We start from the raw sequence: 13,421 nt of genomic DNA, 5'->3' as shown, positions 1-13,421 counted from the left end.
TTATAAAGTCTTGCGCTCTCCTGCGTTGCAATTTCCAGGCTGCGTAAAAAAAGGCGGGAAAGAAAAGGAAAACTAAAAAGTCTCCGCTGGTCTTTTCGTTGCGTGCGGCCCGTCACTGTGATTAAATGGGGCTTCACTTTTTGGCCAGTTACTTTGCTTTATTTACATTTATCCCTTCTTTCCGTCTGACATTTTTGATTTTTTTCCTTCTTTGCGTCATCATCATCATATTTTCATTATTATTTATTTGTTCTTGTTCTCGTTCTTCTTTTTTCATGCGTTCTTACGTTTATCATTTCTTTCTGTCGGGTAATTTTCTTTTTATTATTTCCTCCTTTCTTTGCGTCATCATCATTATTATTTACTTGTTCTCGTTTTTTGTTCTTCCTGTTCTTGCTCTTATCCTTATTCTTGTTCTTCACTACCGCTGCTGCCACCATTACCACCACCACCACCACCATCACCAGCACCACTATTACATAAAGCTTAGATTTGAAAGAAAAATTGAGAATGATAGCAAATATTTTTTTTTCCTCTTTTCTCTCCTCTCATTCATTACCTCTATCCCTTCTTCTTTCTTCCTGCACGTCACTTACACCTTTCTTCAGTCCCTCCTTCCACGTCAACTCCTTCACCTCCTCTCCTCAGCTCCTCTTCCTTTCTTCCTTCCATTCTTTCTCTAGTTCTTCAGTTCTTGCCTTACTTAAATCTCGTTTCGCCCTTGCATCTGACATCTTTTATTCCTCCTTCCTTTCATCTCATGTAAAAAGGCGCACGTTGCTTCTGTCTTCACTCTTCCTCTCTGCTCCCCCTCCCCGTCCCCTTCTCTCCTCCTTCTGTCTTTATTTACATGTGACTCTATTTTCCTTCCCTTCTCATTTACCTAATTTCTAAACATTCTCATTTTTTTCCATTTTTTTTTCTTTTTGCTATCCTTTTCTTCTTCGTTTTGTGCCTCATTTTTTTCTCCTCCCACCTCCTTTTCCCTGCCTCCCTTACTTCGCTCCCTCAGGCCTGATAAATGTTTTGTAAGGAAGAGGAAACGCTTTCTCTTGGTTGCCTCTTGTCGAGAAAGTAAACTTGATATCCTGAACTTAATGTGTGTGTGTGTGTGTGTGTGTGTGTGTGTGTGTGTGTGTGTGTGTGTGTGTGTGTGTGTGTGAGAGAGAGAGAGAGAGAGAGAGAGAGAGAGAGAGAGAGAGAGAGAGAGAGAGAGAGAGAGAGAGAGAGAGAGAGAGAGAGAGAGAGAGAGAGAGAGAGAGAGGTTAGTAATGACGATGTTATCTCAAAGGAGGAGGAGGAGGAGGAGGTAGAAGAACAAAAGTAAGAAGAAAAAGAAAATATGGAACACAAAAAAGAGAAGGGAAGGACACAGTATACATAAAATAAGAAAACTTTATTAATGCTTAACAGGAACTTGAGGTTGTGAGATACCTTTTACTCAAAGGAAAAATCGGTGAAGTGATACATTATAACAATAGCACGAAATTTAAGACAAAATACATTATTGTTAATCTTACCATCATTGGTCCTAATAACCCTTGGGAAATTTTTGATCCTGAAGAACTGCTGTGCAGTTTTCCTTTGATCAAGGTCTGTTGGAAGCATCTTGATTTCCTGCACCGACGTATCACTCAACACTGTGCAGACACGCTTGAAGACCCTGTTGACACTTGCTTGTGTAGGTCCTGAAAGCAGACTATAAACCATTAGTTTTCATTTTATTTATTTATTTATTTTAAATAAGATACATCTTTCTGCTGTAGGCAAAAAAGGAAAAAATCCTTCTACATGATCCTTCTACATGTAGTGCACTATTCTTTCAATTACTGCAACCATATCCATACACATATTACATCTGCTGTCAATTTTTTTTTTCTTTTTTTGCCAGCAGTATAGTAAATTAAGTTATCCTCAGGACAGTGTTGTAAAGATGTCGGAAATAAACCTAACAAGTCTCTAAATATGTGTACACATGAATAATAATGAGGTGGGTGAGGAAGGGACAGCCCCAGGGGTACTTGATGGCGGGTTTGGTAAGGTTAGGTTTCGTAGTACTCGTATTAGCAACTCTTGGACTCGCATTTGGTTACTAACCACTTTTAACATACCGTTAACAATGCCGGCGGCTGCCTCCCCCTCATCGCTCCTTACCAATCATGCACTCACATATTTTCACATTAAGAACTAATTTTGACATGTTCCTAACACTGGATTACAACTTTATAAACCGTGGCATGCAGTAGGTTGAATTTAGTGCCATTTATCCTTGAAAATCAGCCACACTTAAATATTTATTCACCACATTGAACATCAGTTTATTCACTTACAAAAGTCTTCCCCTCGCCACTCTCTCTCTCTCTCTCTCTCTCTCTCTCTCTCTCTCTCTCTCTCTCTCTCTCTCACACACACACACACACACTCACAGCAGTTGTAGGGGTTTTCAAGGGTGTTTTTACAGTTCTAGTGACATTAGCATCATTTCTACATTACTAATAGGAGAAATACGCATTTAAAAGGCTGTAATTAAAGTGACAGTTTTTTTAAGGGTGTTTTTACAGTTCTAGTGACAGATCTACAACATTTCTACATTATTAACTGGAAAAACATCCTTGAAAACCCTGGTTTGTGGCTTTGCGGCTTTGAGAAACAGTCGTGGAGAGAGAGAGAGAGAGAGAGAGAGAGAGAGAGAGAGGAGCATTTTAGTTGAGCCTGTACTGCCCTCGTTCGTGTTTTCGGCGGTGACACGGTGCCGCAGTGAGTGAAGTTTTCGTTCATAATAACGTAGCGGGTGTGGAATGGGAAAAATGAAGTGAGGAAATGAGTATATTTATATTATTTGACGTATTATTTAATAACATGTCAACTTTTGTGTGTGTTAGTGTGTGTTTGTGAGTGTAGTTGAAGGAGCAGTCACAGGTGGCGCTGGGTGGCTGGTTGGCTTGCGGCTGGCTGGCTACAGTGTTTTGGTCAGCACTTGTCAGACTTGTCCCACACGCTCTATTAACCAGTAAAAACATGTGTCTGGGTGGCTGGTTGGCTTGCGGCTAGCTGGCTACAGTGTTTTGGTCAGCACTAGTCAGTCTTGTCCTACACACTCTATTAAGCAGTGTTTCGGTATTCCCTGCAGCTTCTCCCTGCATCGAGCACCGCCAAGCAGCATCAGAGAGGCACAAGTACGCAAGGTGAGTCCAGTGGTGCCAGCATCCCCTCGGTCAGCCTTACTGCAACTCTCTCCTCCCTGTAGTGTCTTCTCGTTTATTTAGGTTTCATTATTCGTTTTTTAGGTATTTTTTTTGAGGTTATTGATTTATTTTTAGGTTTTGTTTACATCTGAGTGAAAATAGTTGGAGATTTATGGAAATATTAAAAGTTCGTCAGCATGTAAACAAGCTGTGAGCTGAGATACAGGTGGGGCGTCAGTATTTTCAGTCATTATTTGCTTCGTCTCTCACTTTTTATAAGCCTAACATGTCACAAGATGGAGCCACATGCCTAGCCTTCATATCCGCTGGTCAGATGTATCCGTCATTGCCTGGTTTTGTTGTCATGAAGAAATAATTAAGGTAATAAGGCGGCCGGCTCCCCGGCTGAGGTCGCTGCCGAGGGCCGCCATGATGGCTTGCTGCCTGTTCCAGCTTGTGGGTTCCAATATTTTTTTTCATTTTTCTGAATGACTTTATTTGACTTGTATAGTAAGATTTTATGGATTCTAAAAATATTTTGTTGCTTTTGAAGTGTTTTTCTTGCTTCAGTTAAGTAAATGTGCTGAATTTGCTGTTGTTTTTTGCGTAAATAAAGGGCGGTTTATACGGTGATATTTACCCAACACGAGTGTCGGCTTTTTTATTTGAGGGTTTAATGAAGATTTTATTGCTTTAAAAAATCGTTTATGATATTTGAAGTGTTTTGCGTCCCTGTTGAGTTAAGTATGTGGACTTTGAATAGGCTTACGGTTCCGTTAAAAGTGGTAATTTTGTCATTTTTTAGTTTCCTTATTTCTTTGTTTTAGTTTGTAAGTGAGTTTGCATTGTTTGAAAAAATAGTTTAGATTTTTTAAAGTGTTTTTTTACCAGAGTAAAGTGAGATGAATGGAGTTTTCAATGTTTTTTATGGTGTCAAAGGTTACAACACTTTTTCCATATTTCATATAATATTTCTTTATAACTGCTCAAGCTAGAGATGTTTTTATATTGTGAATATTAATTAAACTAATTGTCAAGTTAGATTATATAATGTATTCAAGCCTAGCTTCATTTTTTCTAGGGGTCAATTTTAAAATGAAATACGTTACGTACGTATGGCAGCGGGGCGGCGGCAGGTGGGTTGTGACGTCATCAGGGACTTGTGGGTGGGGGGCTTGGTGCTCCGTCTGCTCCTGTGTCTCCTCGATATTTGCTATTTACTGTAATTTCCAATGTTTTCCGGGTGTTTCCAGCTGTTTCCAAACTCAGGTATGTAGGTAGTTGTAGTAGTAGGAGAAAAATAGTGAAATGGAGGAGGAGGAGGAAAAGTAAGGAGAAATGGAAGAGGAGGCATAACAGGTAAATAGGAAGAAGACTTACTTTCCCTTCCTGCCCTGCCTTTCTGTGTAATATTTTTTTGTGTTTTGGATGTTTTAATGTGTTTTGGGTGTTTTAAGTGTGTTTTGGGTGTATTTAGGAGTGCTATGGGGGTGTTTTAAGTGTATTTTGGTGGTGTTTAGGTGTGTTTAGAATGTGTGCTTGTTGTTATCTGTGTTTTGGGTGAATTTAGGGTGTTTTAAGTGTGGCTTAGGATATTTTTTTAGATGTATTTTACATATTTTTAGTCTTGTGGGGTGTTTTGAGTATATTGTGGAGTATTTTGGTGTGTTTTGGGTGTATTTGGGGGTATGTTGAGGTGTTTTGAGTTTTTTTTTGGGTTTATTTTGGGTGTTTTAAGTGTTTTGGGTGTATTTGAGTGTGTGTGGTGTGTGTTGGGTGCGTTTTGGTGTGTTTTGGGGTATTCTATGGTGTTGTGTTTTTTTTTTTTTTTGGTGTGTTTGAATGAGTTTTAGGGTGTTTTGGGTGTGCTTTGGATGTTTTGAGTGGGTGAGTTTTGTGGGTAATTTGGGGGTGTTGAGAGTGTTTTGAGTGTGTTTTAGGTGTTTTGAGCGTGTTTGGGTGAGTTTTATGGGTATTGTAGGGTGTTGTTGGATGTTTTCAACGTGTTTTGGTTGTGTTGGATGAGTTTTGTGGGTATATCAGGGTGTTTTCAGTGTTTTTTTTAATGTTCTTAGTATGATTTGGTTGTTTTTGGGTGAGTCTTTTTGGGTATTTTGAGGTGATGTAGGGTGTTTTGAGTGTTTTGGATGATTAGAACGTGTTTTGGGTGTGTTCGGATAAGTTTTGTGGGTATATTTAGATGTTGTTTTGAGTTGTTTTGGATGTTTTAAGCATGTTTTAAGTCTGATTAGATTAGTGCCTGTGAAAAAGTGTCTCTGCCTCTCCTACCACTCACCACTCCAACTCCTAATGTAATCCTCTCTCTCTCTCTCTCTCTCTCTCTCTCTCTCTCTCTCTCTCTCTCTCTCTCTCTCTCTCTCTCTCTCTCTCTCTCTCTCTCTCTCTCTCTCTCTCTGACAACAGCGATGACGAACCAAACCAAACCTAGCCTGGTCTAACTACTACTACCACTAATAATAATAATAACAACAGCAATGATAATAATAATGGTGATAATTATGACATCTTATATCTGGACTTTAGTAAAGCGTTTGACAAGGTACCCCATCAAAGGCTTCTGAGAAAGGTTAGGGGACACGGGATAGATGGGGAGGTATTAGGCTGGATAAGGTCATGGTTTAGTGACAGGCGGCAATGAGTTGTAATAAATGGCTCTAAATCCTAGTGGGGTCATGTAATTAGTGTGGTGCCACAGGGATCAGTATTAGGGCCATTGTTGTTTTTAATATATATCAATGACTTGGATAGTGGAATTAGTAGTGATGTTAGGAAATTTGCGGATGACACAAAGATAGGTAGATTAATTAGGTCAGAATCGGATGCCATTGCCTTGCAGGCAGATTTAGGTGGGATGAATGAATGGACGGACAGATGCAGATGCAGTTTAATATCAACAAATGCAAAGTACTTAGCATAGGTAGAGGAAACCCACACAGTAGGTACTCATTGAACAATGAAGCTCTGGTTGGTACAGGGTACGAGAAAGATTTAGGAGTTATAGTTAGCTTTGAACTCTGTTTAGGAAAACAATGCATAGAGACAGGAAACAGGGCAAATAGAGTATTAGGATTAATTTTTAGGAGTGTTAAAATTAGAAGGCCAGAGATAATATTAAAGTTATACTTGGCGCTGGTTAGACCTCATCTAGACTACACTGTGCAGTTCTGTTCCCCACATTACAGGAAAGATATAGGTTTATTAGAATCAGTACAGAGGAGAATGACTAAAAAGGATACAGTGGATAAGGAGTATTCCTTACGAGGCGAGATTGAAGCTGTTAAATTTACATTCTTTAGAGAGATGTAGGTTAAGAGGGAACCTGATTGAAGTCTTCAAGTGGTATAAGGGTTATAACAAGGGGGATGTAAGCAAAATTGTTAGGATCAGCAGCCAGGATAGAACAAGAAATAATTGGTTCAGGCTTAAAAAATTTAGGTGTAGGAAAGAGATGGGAAGAAATTGGTTCTCAAATAGAGTGGTAGATGAGTGGAATGGAATCAGTAATCATGTTGTTAGTGCTAGGTCATTAGGGAGCTTTAAGAGAAGATTAGACGGGTTTATGGATGGGAGAAATAGGTAGGTATATTTCATACAAGGACTGCCATGTGTAAGCCTGGTGGCTTCTTACAGCTTCCCTTATTTCTTATGTTCTTACTACTACTACTATCTCCCTTCTCCTCTGATGAATGCTATTTAGATGTTTGATATAGATAACAATATTTCAAAAGGTAATATCTTTTTTTAATAGATATATGGATTTCTCCTTAGACAAGCATCACTCCTAACACTCCTAACATGTCCTTTTTTTCTCCCACAGATCCCTCAATATCTCTCTGTCGACATTGTGGAGTCCAACAACTTCCTTTCCTCTGAGAGAGCGGGGGGGACTTAATAATAATTGACGAGATTCTTGTGTGTGATAAAAACCAATATATATAAATGTGTACTGAGTGAGGTGGTATGCTTATTCAATCTATTTCTGAGACTAGCATGTGGCAGTGTTCAGTGGATGTCCTCTAGAAAACTCTTTCTTATCTGAGGTTTTTTTTTTCTTTGTGTGTGTGTGTGTGTGTGGTTTGGCAGCCAGTACTCATATGCTATTTAACAGGATATTATCTTTGCCTCCCCATCCATTGAATGATGTTAGAAGAAATTGAACTGAAGAGAGAAGGGTGGCGATTATTTGTTAGTGTGATCAGGAGTTTTGAAAAGGAGAAGAAAAACAACAGACTGATGTATCTGGAAAGTTAGAATTCGTTATATGATTCTAAAGTGCTGTTTTCATCCCTTTCACAAGTAGAATTTGTTATAAAATGCGAATGTCCTGTTTTTCACTCAAGATTTCGTGCTTATGAGGTCACTGATTTTACCAATATTCCTTATGACCAAATGCAGAGGTTGTCTTAGGACATGTGACATTTTATGCCTGATGGCCTGACATGTTCTGTGGCTTGTATGGTGACCATCTGTACTGTCACCTTGCTATTCCTGGGGAGGAGCCTTTATCTTTACTAACCTATGTTTCTTATTTCAGATTGGATATTGTAGGATATCAGAAACAGCCTCCACAGGACCAAGAGATATGTTGCTGCTTGTTGCTGGTGACTGTAGTGATGGCAGTCATGATGATAAAAAGCTTTAATATTTTTATTTATTTATTTTGTTTTAATAATGGTTACAGAAGCATGCACACCATATGCCACCTGGTCACAGTGAGAGGTCTAACTGCTTGGGGATATAAAATATAACTCTTACATACAAAGGTGTCATGATGTATTTTTTTATTATGTATGGTAAATATACATGATTTTGCCTTGTTATGCTGAACGAGGTCAGGTAGATCATGTCTGCCTTGGGAGTGTAAAATATAGCAAACTTCACATCTGATTGTCTTTTTTTTTTACCAATGAACATCTTAACACTCAGAAGACATGACGTTTTGGAGGTGACTCTTCTTGAGTACTGCATATAATCAGCATTCAGAGATTCAAGCCACTGATTTTGCTTTTCTATTATTGCATGATTCTGTCACCTCCTTCCTGCACCATGAGGGCACATGAGTACACATACACTTGATGGCCCTGTCTGGAGCAGCACCTGCCTCCTGCCACAGTCTTGCCGTCACCCCTTCTTCACCACAGCATGCACTTCTCTTTTGGGTTCGGAAGTAACCAGGCATGTGGACGCTGGCTTTCGGGATATACTGCAGTGCGAAGGGCGTGATGTTGTTGCACCACTCCTGAGGGAAAGGTGACTGAGTGCTAGTCCTTGTGGTTGGATTGAGTTGGTTATTGAGTTGTTTGCCTAATTAATACAAAAAAAGAAAGTGAATGTCATGTGCTGGACAGATAGCTGAAGAACAATTGACATAATGTAATGACACCCTGGGAATGGTGAAAGAAAGCCAGGCAGGCAGATAACTAGATGAAAAAATGATATTAGAATTGTTGAAGTGGCATTTTCTCTCTCTCTCCTCTCTCTCTCTCTCCTCTCTCTCTCTCTCTCTCCTCTCTCTCTTCTCTCTCTCTCTCTCCTCTCTCTCTCTTTCTCTCTCTCTCTCTCTCTCCTCTCGTCTCTCCTCCTCTCTCTCTCTCTCTCTCTCTCTCTCTCTCTCTCTCTCTCTCTCTCACCTTAGCAAAGCTGATAAAGAAGAGTTGGTCCTTGGTGAAGTGTCGAAGGCCAGGAGGGAGAGTGTATGGCCCCACCCATCCTTCTCCACTCTCCTTTGGTAGGCCACCCATGCTGCTCTCAGGCCTCAGGAGGGCAAGGCAGTTATAAGAGAAGGAGGGAGTAAGGGATGCATGTGGTGTCATGGTGAGGATGTCGTGAAAGTCTGTGGCAGAGTCAACACATTTTGTGATGGGAAGGAAAAAATTGGTTAATCAGTTTGTTTATGCATGAAGCGAATAATGTGTTCATTGATGGATTTTAATGCAACATTCATAAAGACGAGACTAAGAAACTAACCATTATCAATAGCATTAAGTTTTATGCAGAACTGTATACAACTCTTAAACCTCTAACTCTGATAGTATGATCTCTGTTACTCTACTTCTGGAAAGCTATTCATAGCAAATAAAATACACAAACACTATCATTATAGAATCTCTCTCACTCTCAATTCTGGGATCTTGAAAGACAGCAAAGTGTACAACACAGCATAACATCAAACCACATGTGCAGCAGCTTCCCAAACCTCATGCAGGACCTGCTAGTAAAATCCACAGAGGCAAAGCCTGGAGGGAGTAACACTGCATGCAGTGGAGCCAAGTAATACACTAAGAGTAGAAGAGAAGAGGAGGAGGAGGAAGTATTAGATGAAAATGAAATGAAAAGCACAACATAGACAACCCAGCACAAGAAAATGTTCAATGACACACACACACACACACACACACACACACACACACACTCTCTTACCCCCATTATCTGCCATGTTCTCAGCCAGTGTTCTTTCACCACTTATCTACAAGAATAATGGATATGACAGGCGTAGACAAGAGGTAAGGACTGCTACTCTTGCTGTGAGGAGTGATAGTATTGGCTACAAAGACATAGCAAAAGACAACCAAATAACAGATAAGCTCTGATGATTAGTAGAATAAATAGGGTAGGAAAGGATTAGGAGATATGCTACTAATTCTTTCTTTTTCCTGCTTCCTTATATTCTCCTTTTGCTTCTGCATTCCATCCTGTTTCCTTTCTTCTTTTGCCCACCCATTTTCCAGGTTCCCTTCTTACTAGTAACTTGTGACACGGCTGCTAGTGTGGGGGGCAGGAGTGGTGCCACATCATAGGTGGAATACTGCTTGACAAAGCACTGAGTTCTATTGATGTACTGCTGGTGGGTTGTGTTCATCCACCAGCGATTCATGATCGTGAATGCATCGTCTTAAACAAGTAATAAAATAAGATAAATCAGCACTGACTTTAATGTGTAGACAGGATATGGCTAATGTTGACTGAAGGCAAGGTAAGCAAAGGCAAGGGATGAGGAGTTATATTTTCCAAGCTTGTGGCAGTTCTCATAAGGGAACTTAATTGCAAAGCTTGTCTGTGAGTAAAACTAGTCAACCATTCCAAACCTAATGTATCAAGATGAGTCAAAATCAATCACTTCCAGGTAGCATATTAACACGAGTAATTTTTTTTTCCTTGCTGCTGAGTAGAGGGTTGACTCCAACTTGGAGGTTAGGAATCTTACAGAGTAGAGGAGTGAAAGGGAGGACAGGTGAAGAAAGATACCCACGTGAGCTTCTCTGGGATGACGTTGGGCGGCTGCAGCACAGCATGGGGAATCACTGCAGGAGAGGACAGATGGTATCAATGAACAAACCTTAGCAATGTACAGCTGCTCAAGTAGTGATGTGTGTATGTAGATCATATACAAATTAGGAAGCAGACCAACAAACCGCCTTACATGAAGAGATTAAAGAAGAAGTAGAAACGTGAAAAGAGGGACAGCACGGGCAGTAGGGAGGGAGGGAGGAGGGGAAAAGAAGAGGGAGGAGGAAAATAGTTAGGCGTATTATAGATATAAATTGCTGCTCCAAACGTCTTATTATCCTGTAAGTAACGAAAAGTCTTACTTATTCCTACTTATGCTCCACCAAATGAACACCACCGCCACTCCTCCTCCTCCTCCTCCAGTACCGCCACTCTTTTTCTTCCTTTATCCTCTCTCCTCTTTCTCGTTCTTTATTCCACTCCTTCTCCTGCTTCTGCTCCTGCTGCCACAATTGTTGGTCTCTTGATTTTTTTTTACTAGTTAAAAATAATAATGAAGATATAAAGATGTTTGAAATACTGCTACTGCTGCTGCTGCTGTCGTTGTTGCGGTTGTTGTTGTTGTTGTTGTTTTTGTTGCTGCTGCTGCTGTTGTTGTTGTTGTTGTTGTTGTTGTTGTTGTTTTTGCTGCTGCTGCTGCTGCTGCTGCTGCTGCTGCTGAATGGTAGAGGGAGACAATTACGTGTATAAATAAATAAATAAATAAATATATATATATATATATATATATATATATATATATATATATATATATATATATATATATATATATATATATATATATATATATATATATATATATATATATATATATAGAGAGAGAGAGAGAGAGAGAGAGAGAGAGAGAGAGAGAGAGAGAGAGAGAGAGAGAGAGAGAGAGAGAGAGAGAGAGAGAGAGAGAGAGAGGAAATAATGAACGAGTAAAGAAAGAAAGTAGATGAGGAAAGGGAAGGAGGGAAGCAAGACGTTGGTACGTGACTCACTTGCAAACAGAGAAGAGGATTGAAGGGATGAGAGAAAAAGAATGATTTAGGGAACCGGTGAGGGGGAGGGAAAAGCAAGTGGGAAAGGGGAAAAGGGGAAGGAATGAGTAGATGGAGAAAAAGAGGAAGATATATTGCTCTTGTTAGATAAAGAATTATATTTAAGGACAAAGGGAAAGTTAACAGAGAGAGAGAGAGAGAGAGAGAGAGAGAGAGAGAGAGAGAGAGAGAGAGAGAGAGCAGGAATTACTGGCACTAAGTCCTCATTTGTCCTGTTTGCTGGCGAGGCTCCTGTAATGGTTGGGTGGGGAGGGGGCTGTGATGAATGGTGGGGCTAATGGCCGACACTGGTGGAGCAGTGTGGGGGGAAAGGGTGAGGGGAGAAGGTGGGGGATGGAGAGGGTGGAGTGGGAGAATGGGGATGTGGGAGGGAATAGGATGAGAAGGTAGTGGAAGTGAATAAGTTAGTTAACCTCTGACACTTGGAAATCGTTGAAAGAAGAAAATGTGAGGAGGAGTTGAATAAGTGAGGTGTGCAGAGAGAGAGAGAGAGAGAGAGAGAGAGAGAGAGAGAGAGAGAGAGAGAGAGAGAAATGAGAAAGGGAGATACATGGACGAGGATGGAGGGAGGGAGTAGAGGTATAAAGGATAAGAGTTGAGACGGTGTACAAAGGAATATGAAGGAAAGAAAAAGCAAACAGTAAATGATACATCAATTTAAATGGCCCTTTTTACTTGAATTAAATAAATGACTTTCTCGAGAGGACAACCAAGGAATCAGGTGAGAGAGAGGCGGTAGAGATGAAGGTTGGCATGAAAAACTTACTGTGAACGTTGTGTAACAAGTTTGGAAGGAGAAGGGAGGGACAGAAATGAATTATGGCCGGGTGGAATGAGCGAGTGAGCGAGAGAGAGTGGATAAAGGAGGGGGGAAATGAGTAAGTGAGTGAGAAAGTGAGTGAGGATTGAGAAAGAGAGTAAAAAAATGGGTAGCCCTATTGAGAGGGAAATAAGAAGGAAGAAAATAAGTTAAAGTTAGAGTGAGTTTGGGAGAGATGGAGGGAAGGTGGGAGTAAACGAGGAAATGGATTAGGGAGAGATGGAAGGAAGGAGGAGAGAAGTTAGTGAGTGCGTGAGAGAGGGAGTGAATGAGTAGGAAGGTGAGAAAAAAAAAAAAGGACTGCTGAAGACATCTCTTGTTCCTTTCATCCTGAGACATATTCCTACTTTGATTTAAACCTTTCACTTATAGACAGTTATTCCCACAATCACATAACTTCTCAGACACTTATTATTTTTATTTTTTATTTTAGTCTCTTAATTTTGTAGTCAAGAAAATACCAAAACATCAACACTGACTCTTGCTGACTTCGAGTGTTAGCATCGGAGACCAAGAGGGGCGATTCTGCACTGCCTCATCTGTTTATTATTTCATTAGCATTGGTTTCTGTGCCTGTGTGTGTCTGTGTGTGTGTGTGTGTGTGTGTGTGTGTGTGTGTGTGTGTGTGTGTGTGTGTGTTTATCCCTAGGTACTGAAAGGCAAGGCTTCAGTTTGTGGGATGTTCATGAGCCCCTATTCACAGTGGCGGTGTTGCGATGCTGTTGCACACACACACACACACACACACACACACACACACACACACACACTTGCACGCACCTGCACACACCTGCTCGTCATCTTCCACTCAAATTACTGTTCTGCAGTGTGTGTGTGTGTGTGTGTGTGTGTGTGTGTGTGTGTGTGTGTGTGTGTCTTTGTATTATTAATTTTTGTTTCTTTTTGACTATCTGCCGATGTGTTTATTTTTATTATTACTGTTATTGTTATCATTATTATTATTAACATTACTATTTTGTTGTTGTTGTTATTGCTGTTGTTATTCTTTTTGTTTTGTTTTGTTTTAACGTATCAAATGCTTTTATTTTAACGTGTGTCTGCCTC

The 13,421-nt window shown here is 40.1% G+C and overlaps 2 long non-coding RNA genes across 2 annotated transcripts; one reads left to right on the top strand and one right to left on the bottom strand.

Annotated features, from left to right (window-relative positions):
* Positions 1–2,772: 2,772 nt before the first annotated feature.
* Positions 2,773–8,093, top strand: LOC135110600 (uncharacterized). Its single transcript, XR_010273329.1, has 2 exons — positions 2,773–3,185; positions 7,741–8,093. It is a non-coding gene; the product is annotated as an uncharacterized LOC135110600 (long non-coding RNA).
* Positions 8,094–8,228: 135 nt separating this feature from the next.
* LOC135110601 (uncharacterized) lies at positions 8,229–11,113 on the bottom strand. The gene is made up of 3 exons (XR_010273330.1): positions 10,456–11,113; positions 8,837–10,097; positions 8,229–8,445 (listed from the first exon to the last, which is right to left on the bottom strand). It is a non-coding gene; the product is annotated as an uncharacterized LOC135110601 (long non-coding RNA).
* Between the last annotated feature and the right edge of the window lie 2,308 nt (positions 11,114–13,421).

Source organism: Scylla paramamosain, chromosome 20, assembly GCF_035594125.1.
Source record: "Scylla paramamosain isolate STU-SP2022 chromosome 20, ASM3559412v1, whole genome shotgun sequence".
Classification (NCBI taxonomy): domain Eukaryota; kingdom Metazoa; phylum Arthropoda; class Malacostraca; order Decapoda; family Portunidae; genus Scylla; species Scylla paramamosain.
Note: the sequence above shows the minus strand (reverse complement) of the source record. Positions and strands in the feature narration are given on the sequence as shown.